Genomic DNA, 18,524 nt, shown 5'->3' with positions numbered 1-18,524 from the left:
CTCAGACCAAGACAATACTTAGAGCCTATGGTATTCTTAGACGGGATCAAATAACCATTATTCCGCTCAATATTGTGGGTTAATACCATGGTATTGACCCTTGGTATTCTTTAATCCTAAATTTCCTTGATTTTCCAACCCATACACTCTTTTCCTCTTGTGAAAGTTCATGCATACGTATACGTCCTTTTTGTTCTGCAAACCAGCGTGTATACCCTGCTTGGATAAGGTGAACCTGCGTATACAACTTAAACTGACTTAAGACATCCTTTTTCTTCAACTTCTTGATTCTGATTTGTAGTCCTTTGTTCCAACTTCCTGTTCTTCTGTACCATTTCCTTGTTACCTCTTAATTGACCTATTACACTGTGAGTTTCCTTTTATCAAATCTGAGCTGACCTGTGAGTGAGTTTCCATCAAGGAAAACACCTGTACCATAATCCCAATAATCTCCCCCTTTGGACTTGATGGAAACCATATTCGTGTTGATTACTGCAAGCTGTAGAAACTGTTAGAGATATCAAGCAACACCAAAATAGTCTCCCCCTTTGACATCAAGGGCGAAGGGCGGACCAAGATATTCTCCCTTTGAGATACACTATGTTGTCCATGCTCCCCCTGGGTGCATGCAGAGTTTGCAAAGATATTTTTCAAAAGAATAACATGACTCTATAACTCAACTATGTGAGTATGACCTTCCTATCACCAATGACTCATACATACATCAATCACCCAACCAAGTGGGGATACACCAAATTTGACTTAGCCACCCAACTAAGTGGGGATATACCAATTGTTTATACATGGCTGAAATATAACAATTATTAGATCATCCTTCCCATGCATAGTGGGGAAACAAATTACATCAGATGTCCAATAGGACTCATTCGAAAATAGACTATGACAGAAGGTGACATATCACACCCTAAATGTTTACATGACCTATGCAACAATGAATATTTGAAACGATAGATGAAATTAGCAACTATAATGCCAACAATGCAGAATGTTTATGAAGGCTAATGCTCCCCCTAAACATGTGCTACTTGTGCATTGTCAACAAAACAATCATCAAGGAATCTTCATCAGTCAGATAAAAATCAATGAACAAAGCATATCAGCAGATAGTAATCATCAATATCAAACTGAGCACCCATGTCAGAGTCTGACCCACTATTTTTCTATCAAAAAAACATATATGCTCCTTCTGCCACAAAAACTCGCATATATACGCGACTAGCCTTCATAAAACCTTCATATAGGAACATTCTTCTGAAAGCTGTATTTAACAACAGGATGATGCAGAAATGATGTAGGAGCATTCAACTCAAGAGAAAATCATTGTAGTTAAGTAGACATAGGGGGTCATGTATTTTAAGGAAGTTGGATTCCTAAGTGATGAATTAATGTAATATTAGGCTTTTGAGTGCATAGAATAGGAATTAATCAGATAATGAGAGGAAGTTGTAAATGCTTTCGAATTAAAGGAGAACATGAGTGGTGAATAATGACAAGAGTCAGAAGTCAATTATGACTCTTAAAACAATTCCATGATTTGAGGAACTAGAGAGAGTACTTAGGAATTAATTGAAGTAGAAGTGGACATAGAGGATTTAGGAGTCAGTTTAGTAGATTTAGGAATCAAACTAGAATTAGTTCAACAAACCTTGCTGATATAAATGTAAGCCTACGGGAAGAGTAGAAGGGAGAGGCCACTGATATTGAATAACGAGCCTGTGTGAGACATAGTGTCTCGAATGTAATCATTTTCTTATATTTATATATACATATTTATTCTTGACTGTGTCAGTGTGTGGAATGAGTTTTTCATGAATGAATTACTTATGAATTTGTAGGTTCTGTAACAGAAGGTTGCAGGCAGAGATCTATGGATACGCAGAGGAGGGTATGATTCAGAGGAATCATAAGGGATCTTTGAATCCAGCTGAAGGAACATAGTAAGCTCTGTAGAGGTAGCGAAGTAAGAATTCACAGAGTTAAGCTCAGTGGAAGCAGAAGAGTGAAAAAAATGAAACCTTGAAGAAATAACCAAACTCATAGAGAAACGCTGAAGAGATAGCGTAAAACAAAGGAAAAGGGCCGAGTGGAGAAGTAAAGAGGTGATACACAGGAGTCGTTAGATCTTATAGATCAACAGTCTAGATCAACCATTGAGGATTGGCGAAGCGCAGTTCTCAAAGGCAGAGAAGTGGATTTCGGACAAAAGGAAAGCCGTAAGCGGTTTTTATCGTTTGGCTTCGATTCCACTAATTGAAGGACACGTAGCAGAGAAGTGGAGAGGGTAAACCTCTTTATCGGGTGGTTAAACCCCATGCTTGTTGTCTATCTAAATTCATGGTAGAAAATTAGATTTACTAAGTGTAGATCAATGGTGGAGGACTATCGGCAACTTTGCATCAGGAAAGAATATCGACTGTTGGATCGAGAACCGACCAACAGTCATGATCTAATCGCAATCGCATTAGACAGAGGTCAAAGGCTGGTGGACTGTGAAATGTTGATTCACCAATAGCCGATAAGCAAAGAGCGGAGATCGGAGGTATCGAAGATTGCAATGATCGGTGGAGCGTTGCGGGGAGGTCTGAAGGAGCGGACCCGACGATATTTATATATGTGGGTTTATAAGATTTGAGATCCAGTCCAAGATCAAAGCGGATTTTTCCTTTGTTTTCCAGTGTTTTCCTGTGTATTCCGGAAAGTTATATGATCGCATATAGGGAAAGTGGAAGGGGTGTGTAATGTGACCCACGGAGAAGGACACATGATTGTGATCAATGAAGAGGTAAACCTTGGTATATGTGCGGAGTCCATACCAAGGTGGAGAAAGGTAAGTTTATGAATGTTTTGTGGTTATTTCCTTTGTAAAAGGTTTATAGAGGAAAGTAGCGCCGATGGGAGAATTTACGTGTTAATATATGTAACCAATGGTTAAAGAAGAGAAAGGTTATATATATGTGGTTAAAGGGTTTTATAAAGGTTGTGAAGAGTTTTTAAGTCCTGATAGGAAGAATTAATGAAAAGCCTTAATAAAGTCTTATATGAAGGCTCAAGGGTTGATTAAAGTCTCGATAGAAGGTTTAAGTGGGGTGATTGAGTTCTGATATAAAGGAACTGATGAGTAGGACCTTAACCATGGATGGTTGAAGATTTCACTCCTTTGAGAGTTAAATATCTGGGACAAATGTGTGGATGCATTTTACATGCTTACTGTGGGTGTAAGTGGGAGTAACCCTGGCATCAAGAAACTACTCCTATTTTTTGTCTGAGATATTCAAATGTTTCTCTGGGAAGTGGTTTGGTAAATATATCAACAACTTGTTCTTTGAAGGGAACATACTCCAATTTAACCTTCTGTTCAAGTACTTGTTCTCGTAGAAAATGGTGTTGAAATGTGCAACAAGAAATGCTAAAAATAGCAAATGTTAAAATAGCACTGCTATAAATAGCTCTACTATAAATAGCAGTTCAGCCGTTGTGGATCTTAGCAACAATGGGTGAAAAGTGAAAGTGCTAAAAATAGCTTTTCTAAAAATAGCATTTCAGGATCCCTTCTTATTTTAGTCAGTCCCTGGACTAAACATAGGAAGTAAAATTCCAATTTGATGTTAACAGATGTTTGTAAATTGATTAATTAATACATCTTGAGTTAATTAGTTAAGGAATTATGAACATGAAGTCTATGTGAGGACATGCAACAGTTTCTCCTTTGATTGAGGGATTTATCCATTAGTTAAAGAGATAAGAGTGAGTTGTAATATTGAGTTGTAACTAGTTGGCTTAGTTAATTGAGTCAAGTCTAGTTAGATTAATTTAACAGTTTGTTAAATTATTGAGAGTTCAGTTAGTTAATGCTTGCATGCATGTAACTACTGTATTTCAGATAACTGAGTATTCACTCATGGATAACTCATGCATGTCAGTTAAGTCAGAGACCTACTTGAGATCAGATGGAGGGACAATGTACTATCAGTTGCTAGGATATTCCTTGGTGAATATTCCTTGCATGCAGAAGGAATATTATTCCTTAAGGATTGCGCAGTTGGATCGGAGGTTACAGTGAGTGTGATGAGGCCAATTCACACATGTGACATCATTGGACCCCAATCAAAATTGCGCAAGGAAATAGGAGGCTTGGAGGGCTTGAGGAAGATATATTCTATGTCTATTCAGTCTGTGAGCTGTATTGTTTGATTGTAGAGAGAGCAGGATAGCTTGAGAGCTAATTCTTTTTGTAACTTGAACAAGATTTCCACTTGTATGATAATACAGAGTTGGGGTTTTAGGCTGGTGCTTTCCCCAGTGTTATATCTTCTGTGTTATGGTTGATTACTTCTCATTCTTAGTTATATTTGTTCTTGGTTGATGATGCTCATATCTGTTTAAGCTTCCGCAAAGTTTATGGTAGAAGTAGATCTAGTATTATGCTTTAGGACATTGCATATATTAGGTGATCTATAGTGAAAATTCTACATGGTATCAGAGCAAAGGTAATCAAGGAAGAACAGTATACAAGCAGGAGAAGTTTGAAGTTTGGTTTCTGAATATTAAAATTGAGTTCTTATCACATCTACTTCACCTATGGCGTTCAGTGGTTTAAGACTCAAATATGCCCTTGATGGCAATTCGAATTATATAGCTTGGAAGGATCGCATGGAGGCAATATTAGAAGATAACGGTCTAAAGGACTTCATTGATCAAGAAGTCCAAAAGCCGACTGATGCTACTCAATTGGCAGAATGGAAAAAGTGTGTGGCTAGAGCAAGGAGAATCCTCCTGGAGGGACTTCAAGATCACATTGTCTCGAGCCTCCATGGGAAGGAGACTCCGTTTTCAATGTGGAAAACATTGAAAGATATTTATCAGAATAGCAACGATCAAAGGAAGCTGGTGCTGAAAGACAAACTTCGAAAGATCAAGTGCGGAAAGGGAGACAAAATGTCTACGTTCCTAAACAAGCTCAATACTTGCAGGGATGAGCTTGGAAGCGTAGGGACCCTGACAGCTGATGATGACATGGTGAGTCTTGCACTCCTTGATCTTCCTAAGAGTTGGCATAGCTACCAGGACTCGATTAATGGAAGAGAGAAACTACCAGATTGGGAATGACTTTGGACGGATTTGATGCAGGAGGAGATAAGGTGAAGCACCAGGGATGGATCTTCATCAAAAAAAGATGATGAACAAAATCTAGCTTTAGTGAGTAAAGCTAAGAAAGGGAAAGGGAAGGCATCCCAATCCAAATCTTCTCATGGTGGGAAGAAGGTTGACAAGTCGAAAGTGTGATGCTTTCACTGTCATGAAGTGGGCTATTATGCAATGAATTGTCCACAAAAGAAATCCAAGAAGGGTTCCTCCAAGGGATCTGATGGTGATGCATTAGCCTCATAGTTTGAGTTGGATTTCTCTCCTATCACATGCATGGTTCCATCCATGGTGGGATGTGTTTGGTACCTGGACAGTGGAGCTTCTTTCCACATGTCAGGTGACAAGAATCTTTTCAGTACATTGGAGGAGAAGGATCTCCAGATGTGGATCGAGATGGGCGATGATGGAAAGTATTATGTCTCAGGTGAAGGTATAGTTGTGTTTTAGAGGGAGCATGGTGCCCCTCTCGTCCTATCTATTGTTAAGTATGTACTAGGTCTGAAAAAGAATCTTGTGTCTGTTGCTATGCTAGAAGATAAAGGCTATGATGTAGTCTTTAGTAAAGGAAAATTTTTTGTGAGGCATATCGGCACCGGATAGACCAAGCGAATTGGGATTCGAGTAAAGAATCTCTACAAGCTAGAGGTAGAACACTGTGCTACACTGAGTTCCAAAGTAGAGGTGGTGCAAAGCCAAGATGTTGGCGAGTTGTGGCATAGAAGACTGGACCACTTGCATCATGGGGATTTAAAGATCATGCAACAAATTTCTACTGGCTTACCCAAGTGAAAACTGGAGCAAATAGATACATGCAAAGGATGCACCCTAGGTAAGTATGCAAAAGCTTCCTTTCAGGATCGGAATAGTAGAGTTGGAGAAATCCTAGAGCGAGTTCACTCAGATGTATGTGGACCATTCTCTACAGCCTCCACCGCTAAGCAAAGGTACTATGTTATTTTTATTGATGATTTTTCTTGTAGATGTTGGATCTACTTTATGCAAAAGAAGGATCAGACCTTCTTGAGGTTTTGTGAGTTTAAAGCCTTGGCAGAGAAAGAATCTGGAAAGAAAGTAAAAGCCTTGCGTAGCGACAATGGTGGAGAGTATGTTTCCTAGCAATTTAAAGACTTCTGTGCTGCAGAAGGAATTAAATGAGAATTGACGGCACCCCATAACCCACAATAGAATGGGGTGGCTGAAAGGAAGAACAGATCTATTGTGGGAGCAGCTCGAGTGATGTTGCATGACCAAGGCCTACCACTTCATCTGTGGGTTGAGGCATGCAATACAGCAGTGTACCTTCAGAACAGAAGTCCTCATCATATCTTGGGGATGAAGACACCTATGGAGGCTTTTTCGGGGAAGCGACCAGATGTGAGTCACTTCCACATCTTTGGATCATCAGTTTACTATCATGTGACCAAAGATGCTCGAAAGAAGCTAGACCCAACAGCTGAGTTGGGGATACTTGTGGGGTACACAGATACACCCCACAACTATCGTGTGTTTCTGCCTACCAGTCAGAGGACCATAGTGCGCAGGGATCTGAAGTTCAACAAGCAGAGAGCCATGAGAGTATCACTTGAAAGGGAGCTCAAGTTGCATGGAGATGAGGAAAATTTAGTTCCAAAGGAGGAGAAGCCTCCTGATGATGTGGATTAGCCACATGTAGAGGATCCAGTAGTGAAAACCACCACTCTTGGAGAGTCTTCCAGAGACGGGTGGGAATGCTCTCAGGAAGCTGACAAATTGATGATAGATGCGAGAGAGAATGTGGGGAAGCCATCCTCTCATTGCAGACAGAGGATATCTCCCGAGAGATACACTGGCTACATGGCCCTGGTTGGGGAGTGTGTAGCGACCGAACCTTGTTCTTTTCAGGAGGAAGTGCAACAACCAATCTGGGTTGATGCAATGGTAGAAGTGTATGATTCTATCATACAGAACAGTGTGTGGGATGTTGTCCCTAGACCTGGGGACAAGTTAGTGGTTGGTTCCCAATGGCTTTACAAGGTAAAGCAGGCAGCTGATGGCAGTGTTGAGAAACACAAGGCAAGGTTTGTTGCCCGAGGTTTCTCACAGGTTGAGGGGATTGACTACGATGAGACCTTTGCTCCCGTAGCAAGGTACTCATCTATCAGATCGATGCTAGTTCTATCAGCTCAGATGGGTTGGAAGATCCATCAGATGGATTTGAAGATGGTGTTCCTCAATGGGGAGATTGAGGAAGAGGTATGTACATTGAGTAGCCCGAAGGATTTGAGACCTTCGATCGCGAGTCACATGTTTGCCGACTCAAGTGAGCACTGTATGGGCTGAAGCAAGGACCCCGTGCTTGGTATACTAGGATCGACAACTATTTCACCAGATTAGGCTTCACCAAGAGTGAAGCAGATGCGAACCTTTACCACATCATGGTATAAGGTAAGCCATTGACTATTGTACTTTATGTTGATGATCTAATTTTGACAGGTGATGATCAACTAATCAAATATTGCAAGGAGGACCTTGCAAGAGAGTTTGAGATGAAGGACATGGGCCTCATGCACTGCTTTCTAGGCATGGAAGTGTGGTAGAAAGATGGGGAAGTATTTGTGTCTCAAGGGAAGTATGCCAATGAGATACTCAGGCGCTTTCACATGGAGAAGTGCAAACCCATGCAGAATCCTCTAGCTGGGAACTAGAGGAAGGAGGATGCTACTTCAAGTGAGGTAGTAGCTGCTACTGTTTATCGGCAGTTGGTGGGTTCACTTATGTATTTGGTGAAAAAATGACCCGACTTATGATTTGTGGTGAACCAGTTGAGTCAAGCTATGGTTCAGCCTACCAAGCTATTTTGGAAGGCATCGAAGCATGTGTTAAGATATCTCAGAGGCACTACATAGTGGTACAGACAGACAGAGGGAGTGAAGTTGCAAGGCTTCATAGATGCGGATTAGGCAGGTAGTCCATCAGACCGGAAGAGAACTTCTGGAGGAATCTTCAACCTTGGTTCAGCTGTAGTTTCTTGGTACAACAAGAAACAGAGATCAGTTGTACTTAGCTCAGAAGAGGCTGAATACATGGCTGCCAGTCAGGCAGCATGCGAGGCCATTTGGATGCGAAAGATTCTAGTGGGATTTTTTGGTCAGATGATGGATCCTACAGTGATATACTGTGATAATCAGAGTTGCATAAAACTCTCTGAGAATCCAGTGTTTCATGACAGGTCCAAGCATATAGATATCCGTTACCATCATCTACGGAACTGTGTGGTTAAGAGGATCATGATGTTGCAGTATGTTTTGACCGAGGAGCAAGATGCAGATATTTCAACTAAGGCATTGTCAAAATGCAAGTTCGAGTTCCACAGAGACAGGATCGGGGTTATTGATAATCCCTTTCTTGTTGACAGGGAATGTTGAAATGTGTAACAATAAATGCTAAAAATAGCATTGCTATAAATAGCATTTCAACCATTGTGGATCTTAGCAACAATGGGTGAAAAGTGAAAGTGCTAAAAATAGCTTTTCTAAAAATAGAATTTCAGTATCCCTTCTTATTTTAGTCAGTCCCTGGACTAAACATAGGAAGTAAATTCGAATTTGATGTTAACAGCTATTTGTAAATTGATTAATTAATTTATCTTGAGTTAATTAGTTAAGTAATTATGAACATGAAGTCCATGTGAGGAGATGCAACAATTTCTCCTTTGATTGAGGGTTTTATCCATTAGTTAAAGAGATAAGAGTGAGTTGTAATTAGTTGGCTGAGTTAACTGAGTCAAGTCTAGTTAGATTAATTTAACAGTTGTTAAATTAATGAGAGTTCGGTTAGTTAATGCTTGCATGCATGTAACTATTGTATTTCAGATAAATGAGTATTCACTCATGGATAACTCATGCATGTCAGTTCAGTCAAAGACCCAGTTGAGATCAGATGGAGGGACAGTGTACTATCAGTTGCTAGGATATTCCTTGGTGAATATTCCTTGCATGCAGAAGGAATATTATTCCTTAAGGATTGCATAGTTGGATCAGAGGTTACAGTGAGTGTGATGAGGCCAATTCACACATGTGACATCATTGGACCCAATCAAAACTGCGTAAGGAAATAGGAGGCTTGGAGGGCTTGAGGAAGATATATTCTATGTCTATTCATACTGTGAGCTGTATTGTTTGATTCCAGAGAGAGCAGGATATATTGAGAGCTGATTCTTTTTGTAACTTGAACAAGATTTCCATTTGTATGATAATAAAGAGTTGGGGTTTTAGGCTGGTTCTTTCCCTAGTGTTATATCTTCTATGTTATGGTTGATTACTTCTCATTCTCAGTTATATTTGTTCCTGGTTGATGATGATCATATATGTTTAAGCTTCCGCAAAGTTTATGGTAGAAGTAGATCTAGTATTATCCTTTAGGACATTGCATATATCAGGTGATCTACAGTGAAAATTCTACAAATGGTACTTAATGGGTATGTGCTTGGTTTTGGAGTGCATGACAGGATTTTTCAAAATACTGATGGACTTGTATTATCACATAAAATGGAGATGGGTGGATAACATGTGATTTGAATATCTTGCAATGTTTGCATCATCTAGAGTAGTTATGTGCAACAATATGTGACAGCCACATATTCCGCTTCAGCTGTAGATAAGGCAATCGAACTTTGTTTCTTGCTGAACCAAGATACTAACTGTGATCCCATATAGAATGCACCTCCACTGGTGCTTTTTCGATCATCAACATTTCCTACCCAATCTGCATCTGTATATGCATGAAGAGTAAGATCTGTATATTTAGGATACCATAGACCAAAGTCTTGAGTTCCTTGAAGATATTTGAATATTATTTTTACAGCCTGAAGATGTGATTCCTTTGGATTTTCTTGGAATCTTCCAACAATTCCTACTGCATGCTTGATATCAAGTCTGGTACTTGTTAGATAGAGTAGACTTCCAATCATAGATCTGTATGCTGGTCGCTTCAATGTAAGTGGTTCATCGTTAGAACTGAGACTGCATCCTATTACCATTGGAGTACACACTGGTTTAGAATCTTCCATTCCATACTTCTTCATAATTTGCTTGAGATATTTCATTTGTGAAAGAAAAATACCATCTTTTGTTTGTTGTACTTGTAGACCAAGAAAATAAGTAAGTTCACCAAGTAAGGACATTTCAAATTCTTGCTGCATAAACGAAGCAAAGCTTTGACTCATAGATTCTCCATTGCTGCCAAAGATGATATCGTCAACATAAACAACAATAATTAGTAGTTTATCGTTCTCAATCTTGGTGTATAAGTTTTTGTCCACAGATCCTTTTGTGAACCCTTGTTGTTGAAGATATTTGTCAAGGCAATAATACCAAGCCCTTGGAGCTTGTTTCAGCCCATAAAGAGCCTTTTTGAGCTTTCATACAAGCTTTGCCTCATTTCCTGGAATGAATGCTTTTGGTTGTTCAAAATAGACTTCTTCTTATAACTCTCCATTAAGAAATGCAGATTTTACATCCATTTGATACACTTTGAATTTCAGAAAACTTGAAAGAGAAAGAAACATTCTTATGGCTTCAAGTCTGGCAACAAGTAAAAATGTTTCTTCAAAGTCTATACCTTCTTGTTGAGAATTCACTTTGCATACAAGTATTGCTTTGTTTCTAATAACCTCTCCATTTTCATTCAATTTATTCTTGAATATCCATTTTGTTCCTATAACATTTTTATCAAGAGGTCTAGGAACTAGTTCCCAAGTATCATTCTTTTCAATTTGGTCAAGTTCTTCATTCATTTTCTTAACCCAACATTCATCTTTGATAGATTCATTAAAATTTTGTGGTTCTATGGAGGATAGTAATGCTAGATAACTGGAAGTTCCTACAAGAGTTCTTCTTTCCTGTACTCCAAACCCTTTTTCTCCTAGAATTTGAGATTCTGGATGATTATTTTGAACATACCTGGATGGAGTCTTTTCCCTGTCAGTTGTATCTTCTTCTGATACTTCATTGGTTTCTTCCTCTATATCATTTTGATTTGATAGAGGAAATCATTCACCTTCTTCCTCATTGTCATCATCCTTTGTTTGTTCCGGATTTATGCATGCTTCATCAATTACTACATCAATGCATTCAATAATTTTCCGAAGTCTCTTGTTATAACATTTGTATCCTTTACTTCTGGATGAATAACCAAGAAGAATTCCTTCGTCTGTTATGGGTTCAAACTTACCAAGTTTTTCATCAGTATTTTTGATAAAACATTTTCTTCCAAAAACTCTAAAGTGCTTTACAGTAGGAGGCTTACCATACCAAAGTTCATATGGAGTTTGATCACTATTTACCCGAATATTAGCTTTGTTGAGAATAGTCACAACAGCAAATGAAACTTCACCCTAGAAGGTGGCAAGAGTTCTATATTCATCAATCATAACTCGAGCCATGTGTTGAAATGTTCTGTTCATTCTTTCCACTATGCCATTTTGTTGAGGAGTTCTGGCAATAGAGAACTGCTTTTTTATTCGATGTTGTTCACAAAAATAAAAAAATTCATCTGATATGAATTCTCCCCCTCAATCAGATCTGAGACATTTGATTTTTCAATCTGATTCATTTTCAACTAAAGCTTTGAAGGCTTTAAACTTTTCAAATGCTTCATCTTTATGCTTTAGTAGACCTATCCAACACATTCTAGAGAAATCATCAATGAATAAAATAAAGTATTCTTCTCCACAAGGTGACTTTTTCCTTGTTGGTCCACACAAATCAGTATGAATGAGTTCAAGAGGCTTACTTGCTCATCCTTCTTTTTCACTGAAATGAACTCTGGTTTTCTTACTGATTTGACATGGTTTGCATATGGTATTTTCTGGGATGCTGATATTTGGAAGATCATGAACTACCTTGAGCCTGCATGCTTTTCTTATTTGAGAAAAGCTTAGATGCCCCAATCTTCTGTGCCATAACCAGTTTTCATCTATTTTTCTTAGATAGCATTGTTTTTGTCCTCCTTTCAGTATGTATATATTGTTTGGAGTTCTTGTACCTTTGATTATGGTCTTTCATGTATCAAGCTCACGAACCACACATCCGTTTGATCGAAACACAACTTCATTTCCTTGATCACACATTTCACTGACACTCAACAAGTTATGTTTTAAACCATCAACATACATGACATTTCCAGCTTTAACCTTTTCTTTCAAATAAACAGAACCTTTACCTTTAATGACAGCTAGTGTGTCATTTCCAAAGGAGACATTCTTTTCCTTTTCTAAAACATTATATGAATGAAGTTTCTCTTTATCACCTGTCATGTGTTTAGAGCATCCGTTGTCAATGTACCACTGATTTTCGTGTCCTTATGCAAACAGAGCTATGCTACATCTTTCTAATTGAAATTCCTTCTTTCTCCATACCCTGGAATTTGTTGATGTTTTCTCCTTTTGGAGCGTTGGCCGAAATCTGCTCCTACATTTAGATTCTTCATGACCAAAGTTATTACAAAATGAACATTCACTTTCATCTTCAAGAGGAGAAAAGTTATTATAAGAACTTTTCTTGATTCCTGTTATGCTCCTTTGATTTCGTGTTTCTCTAGTCATGATAGTTTTGTAAGAAACACATTGAGCAGCCTTATGCCCAAAGTTATGGCATGAAAAACATTGTCCATCAAAGAAGTTTTTGTGATCATAGAATCTTTTGGTATTGTTTACCTTTTGGTTGATGCTTCTATTGATGTTCATCCTTGGAGTAAATTGAGTATTTTTTTTCTTTCCACTGGAAAAATCATAATTTTATTCATTATGAGTAAAATTACATGTTGTAGATGTTGTAATAGCATATGCTGTAACAAAACTTGTCCTGCTAATCAGGAGCTAATAATCAATCAAATAGTCTATCTAGGCTTTCCTACCCTTCTTTTTTCCACTTTCCGCCAACCTCCATTGTTTGGCAGAGCTGTTACAATAATCATTTGTGTTTCATTTGTGGCAGCCATGATGTCCTTTTCAGAATCTGAGCTTGTTGGTGAGTATGCTCGTTTGCTGCCTCCAATTTCCTGCCCGGAGTTCTCATATTGCTGTTGTGGGTTACTTGCATTTGTATCTATTGCTCCTTCAATCAGATTTCCATTATTCTGTAGGTGGTGTGGATAACTTTCTTTGCTGATTTCTGGATTATTCCTTCCGTCTTCATCTTCTTGTAGAATGCTGGTGGTTTCTGCATTCTTTTCCTCTTCTATATCCTCTTCTATATCCTCTGCCCTTGTGGCTGTAAATTGCCATCCTTTCGGCTTTGGTGGTTGTCTCCTTTTCCTATCTTTTTTGTTTTGTGGGCATGCACTCTGAAGATGACCTGTTTGTCGACATATGTGGCAGCGAAAGGCGGTGTTTTCATAATCCAGTGGTTGTGCCCATTGTTTTCCATTATGGATTAGGAGAATGTGCTCTGGTAGGCCTTGACTGAGGTCTACCTCCACACATATCCTGGCAAATGTGTAGATATCCTTGGATAGGCGTTCATGATCTACTTTTAAAAAGGATCCCAGGGTATTGCCTATTCCTTCCAGTACTTTGTAGTGCCAAAAGTGTATAGGAAGGTTAAACAATTTTACCCAAACAGGCATTTTGGTGACCACCATGCTGTTTGGATCGAAATCCGGGAACCAAGATCTCAAGAAAAGGCCAACGTTTCCCCAAAACCATGGTCCCTCGTTCAAAGCATATTCTTTGTCCTTTGTGGTGTCAAATTTGACAATAAAGAATCCCTTTGAACAGAGGTGGATATCACAGTTTTCTGTCCATATGGAGTAGATCCATTGACGAAGGGCTTCTGGTTTGGGCCAAAATCCATTGAACCTGCATATCACTGCTTTAGTTGAATAATCAGCTTGTATTTCATTTACCTCTGGTATGGAGATTGTTAATGCAGGGCTCTGTGTTGTCTGCTCAACAATGTATGCCCCTGGTGTTGTAGCTTGCTGTTCTGGTTTCTTTTGTGGTTCCATCTTCCCTTTGACTGCATCTTTGAAGGAGGCAGGTCCTTTTGAACTTGAGCTGGGGCAGCCTCCGCGCAATCTTGTGCTGAGACAGATGGTAGAGTCCTTTGCTATACCGTATTCGATTAGTTTGAACCCCTCCTGAATTACCTTCCCTGCGTAGAGGAGGAGTTGTTTGCATGGTGGGATTCCAGTCTTTTCATGTATCCTCTGTTTGAGGATTTCTGTTGCCTCCCATTTCCCTATTTCAATGCATATTGTGTTCCCTCCCATAGATCTAATAAAGAGAGAGCTTTTTTTATCTTCAATCATCTTTTCCGATGAGTGTGTTTCCAGATCTGACCTGCATAGGGGTAGATCTGCACTACAGAGGTCTAGATCTAAAAGTCTATGACCCGATCTGTGCCCAGAAATATTGTTCAATGGATATGATGCCCCATCTGGGCTCATCGGCGGTTGTTCGAAGGCCACATGACCCGATCTGAGCACTGCGCTATTGGTCGATGAATATACTTCCCAATCTGGGCTCATCTGCAGTTGTTTGGTCATATGTAAGACAAGATCTACGCGACAGTTCAAGTCAGGGTTTCGACCTGTAAAGGGCTTGTTAATTTCATCATACCTTTTGCTTTGTAGACATTCTGCCGTCCTGTGATCTCCATTATGTCTCAGGACAACACCCACCGATGCAGTTGCTGCCGCAGATCGGACTTTCAATAGCTCGATCCTGTTTGGTTTCGTAGGCAGAGCCGTCGATGTTGGACCTTTCGGGGGTTTATCAGTAGTATTCGCTGTTTTTTGCTGCAGATCCCTCCAAGTTTGCATTTCAGCCCTTCTTTTCGCCTTTGACTGCTGCGAAAATCGTGGTATCCCTGCTCTCGGCCATGCAAAATTGATCGAAATTCCTCGCACTGTATCCCGCTTCTTTCTGAGGGAGATTCCAGGAGTTTGGCAGACACGGGGAAGAGCCATTCCTTCGCTGGTTTGAGTACTCCTTAGGGTTTACCTGATGAGTACTTTTAGGATTTTGCTAATGATTGACATATTGTTCACTAGTCTTTTCTACATCAAGATAGCTTCTGGTGGAGGCTAATGGATTTTGTGATTGGGATGATTCTTCAGTATATCCAAGACCTGTCTTTATAAGAGGAGAACGATGAAACTTGATGATTTCATTTAAAGTTTCTGATCCTTTAGAAAATCTAAGATTAAGAGATTTTTTCTTCTCAAGATCTTTTCTTAGACCCACAACTTCACATTCTAGTTTTTCATTGTGATTTTCTCTTTCAGTGAGCTAATGTGTCAACGTGTCTATGATCATATTCTTTTCTTCTAGACAAATTTTGAGTTTAGTGATTTCTTCAAGAAAGTCTTCCTCTTCTTAGGCATCCAAAAAATCATCATTGTCATAAGCCATGAGTAGTTTATAATCTTGTTCAGTTTCATCTTCATCACTATTAGATAGCCCATCACTATCTTCATGAGTATAGTAACTTCTTCTATTAACAACCTGTTTTCTATAGCCTTTTGCAGATTCCTTTCCTCTTTCATGATTATATTTATGAGGACATTTTGCAGCATAATGGCCAAATCTACCACAAGAAAAGCATTTGAATGGTAGCTTACCTATGAATCTTTCGGAGCCCCGTTGAAGCTTCTTGACAAATTTTACCTCATATTCTTCTTTTGAAATATATCTTGATTCATTGTGCTCTTCCTTTTCTTTTCCTTTAGCTAAAGATTTGAAAGCGACTTCTCTCATATCTGATGGACCTCCTTTCCTCATTTCAAAGGCAGTTAGAATTCCATGAAGTTGAACCACAGTAATCGATTGAAGATCCTGCTTTTCTTCTATGGCAGATACTTTTGACTCAAATTTAGAAGACAAGGATCTCAAAATTTTCTCTACTAAAGTAGCCTCCTTTATCTCTTCACCTATATTCTTCATACAATTAACAATCTCAACTACACGGAAAAAGTAACTAGCAATAATTTCATCACTATGCATCTTAAGTGTTTCATACTGAATTGTGAGAGTTTGGAGCTTAACATGTTTTACTTGCGAGTCTCCTTTGTAGCTCTGAATGATTTTTTCCCATATCTATTTGGTTGTCTTGAGTTGCATGACTTTGACGAATTTTGATTCTAACATACTTCCCAATAAAGTATTGACTGCTTTCGCATTAGTTTCGTATAACTTCTTACCTACTGTATCTGTAGGTATTGCTACTGGAAATTGGTATCCTTCTTCCACAATTTCCCAAACACCGGCTCCAAGCGACTGAATATAGGCTCTAGTTCTTATTTTCCAATATACCAAGTTGTTCCCATCGAAGATTGGTGGTTTGATAGAACCCATGCCTTCGTGATTGTTCATCTTGAAATATCTCCCTTCAAGCAATCAAGCTTCTTCTAAAGGACTTGCTCTGATACCAATTTTTGGAAATAATAATAAGAGGTGGGGGAGGGGTGAATCAGTATTACAATTCAATAATCTTTCATTTCCCAATCAGATTTATATACGCTACTTCAGTGAACTGAACTTGCGTGTGCATGCTATTGTGATTAAAGAAACCAACGTATACCCAAAGAACTTATGATTTAGTTAATTGATCATGTGTTGATCTTTAATCAGTGCATCAGTAACTTATTATATAGTAACTATGCGTAGTAATAACATAATAAACCATCACACATAAGCAACACACACGAACACCAAGATTTAAGGTGGAAACCCAATGCGGGAGAAAAACCATCTGCTGCTATCATCTCTGTCTTCTTAATATAAATAAAATCGGTTTAAAATCTTGTACTAGTGCAGACTCATACCAGTATGCAAGCACCCACCTACAGAAGGCTACAATCTTCTCTCATTTTCCAGCTTCTACTGAAACGGATCTACAACCCCTTAGATCTTGTACTAGCTTATATGTTTACTAGTACATAGGAGTTGGCCTACAGAAGGCTATGACCTTCTCTCTTCCTCTAGGGACCACGTCTCATTAATTTTCAGACTGGATGCTCCTAGTACACAACAACACAATATGAAGGCCTTGTTTCATCAAATTTTAACACTGGACCCATCAAAAACTTTGAAGCTCAAACTCTATAATAATAACTGCATCAACTAACAACCAGTCAATCTGAATAGTCAGATCACTGTCACGAGAACACTATGCTGAATCCAGAAACCTGCATCATCATCCAGAATCAGCTGCAACCTCAAAAATCATACATTATAATGTATACGCTACTTTAATGAACCCAACCTGCATGTATATGCTATTGCCTGTAACAAAACCTGCGTATACCTCCAAACTACTGAATCATACAAACTTCTTAATCAAATATGTACCAACTAGTAATATTCTGAACATCTACTATCAATTTATAGAGATCCAGACAGTCAGCAACAATGATAGCCCTTCTCACTTAATCAATCAATCAATTAGATACAAAATCCTTATGCATTTAGTTTTACTTTCAGATCTAAGAAGACTTCATTGACAAACAACAGTAAAACAGTTGCACTGATCAGATAGATCAATCATTTCTAAATAAAAGGCTTTTATTTTGCATACGCTACTTGGAAGAGTCAAACCTACATGTATATGTGCCTTTACCAAGGAAAACCAACATATAGATCTTTAAATATTACGTTACAGCTGCTATTCCAGACTTCAGACATACCCAAATCATGACATTTAAAGAATAAAACATGCGTAAGCAGTCAGATCTAGCCCAACCAATATCAGATCATAAAATGATAAGTCATTTCAGGTTTCATGATCCTAATCCAAGATTGTATCCAAGGTGTACACAATATTTTAGATCATATCATAATCATAACCCCTACAACATAAAATATACTTCAGATAGAATTATTCTGAGAAACCCTTTCACTTACCCACTTGGTCCTTTGATCTTCTCCTCCTTATATAGTGTTTGGCCTTCCTCAATACCTCGGACCAAAACAATACTTAGAGCCTGTGGTATACTTGGACGGGATCAAATAACCATTACTCTGCTCAATATTATGGGCTAATACCACAGTATTGACCCTTGGTATTCTTTAATCCTAAATTTCCTTGATTTTCCAACCCATACACACTTTTCCTCTTGCAAAAGTGTGTGCATACGTATACGCCATTTTTGTTTTGCGAACCAATGTGTATACACTACTTGGATAAGGTCCTACATACACAACTTAAACTAACTTAAAACATCCTTTTTCTTCAACTTCTTGATTCTGATTTGTATTCCTTTGTTCCAACTTCCTATTCTTATGTACCATTGACCTGTTACACTATGAGTTGCCTTTTCTCAAATCTAAGCTGACCTGTAAGTGAATTTCCATTAAGGACAACTGTTGGGCATGGAAT

Source organism: Pinus tabuliformis, chromosome 7 (genome assembly GCF_031772625.1).
Source record: "Pinus tabuliformis cultivar Carrire ecotype Pingquan chromosome 7, CPIR1, whole genome shotgun sequence".
Classification (NCBI taxonomy): domain Eukaryota; kingdom Viridiplantae; phylum Streptophyta; class Pinopsida; order Pinales; family Pinaceae; genus Pinus; species Pinus tabuliformis.
Note: the sequence above shows the minus strand (reverse complement) of the source record.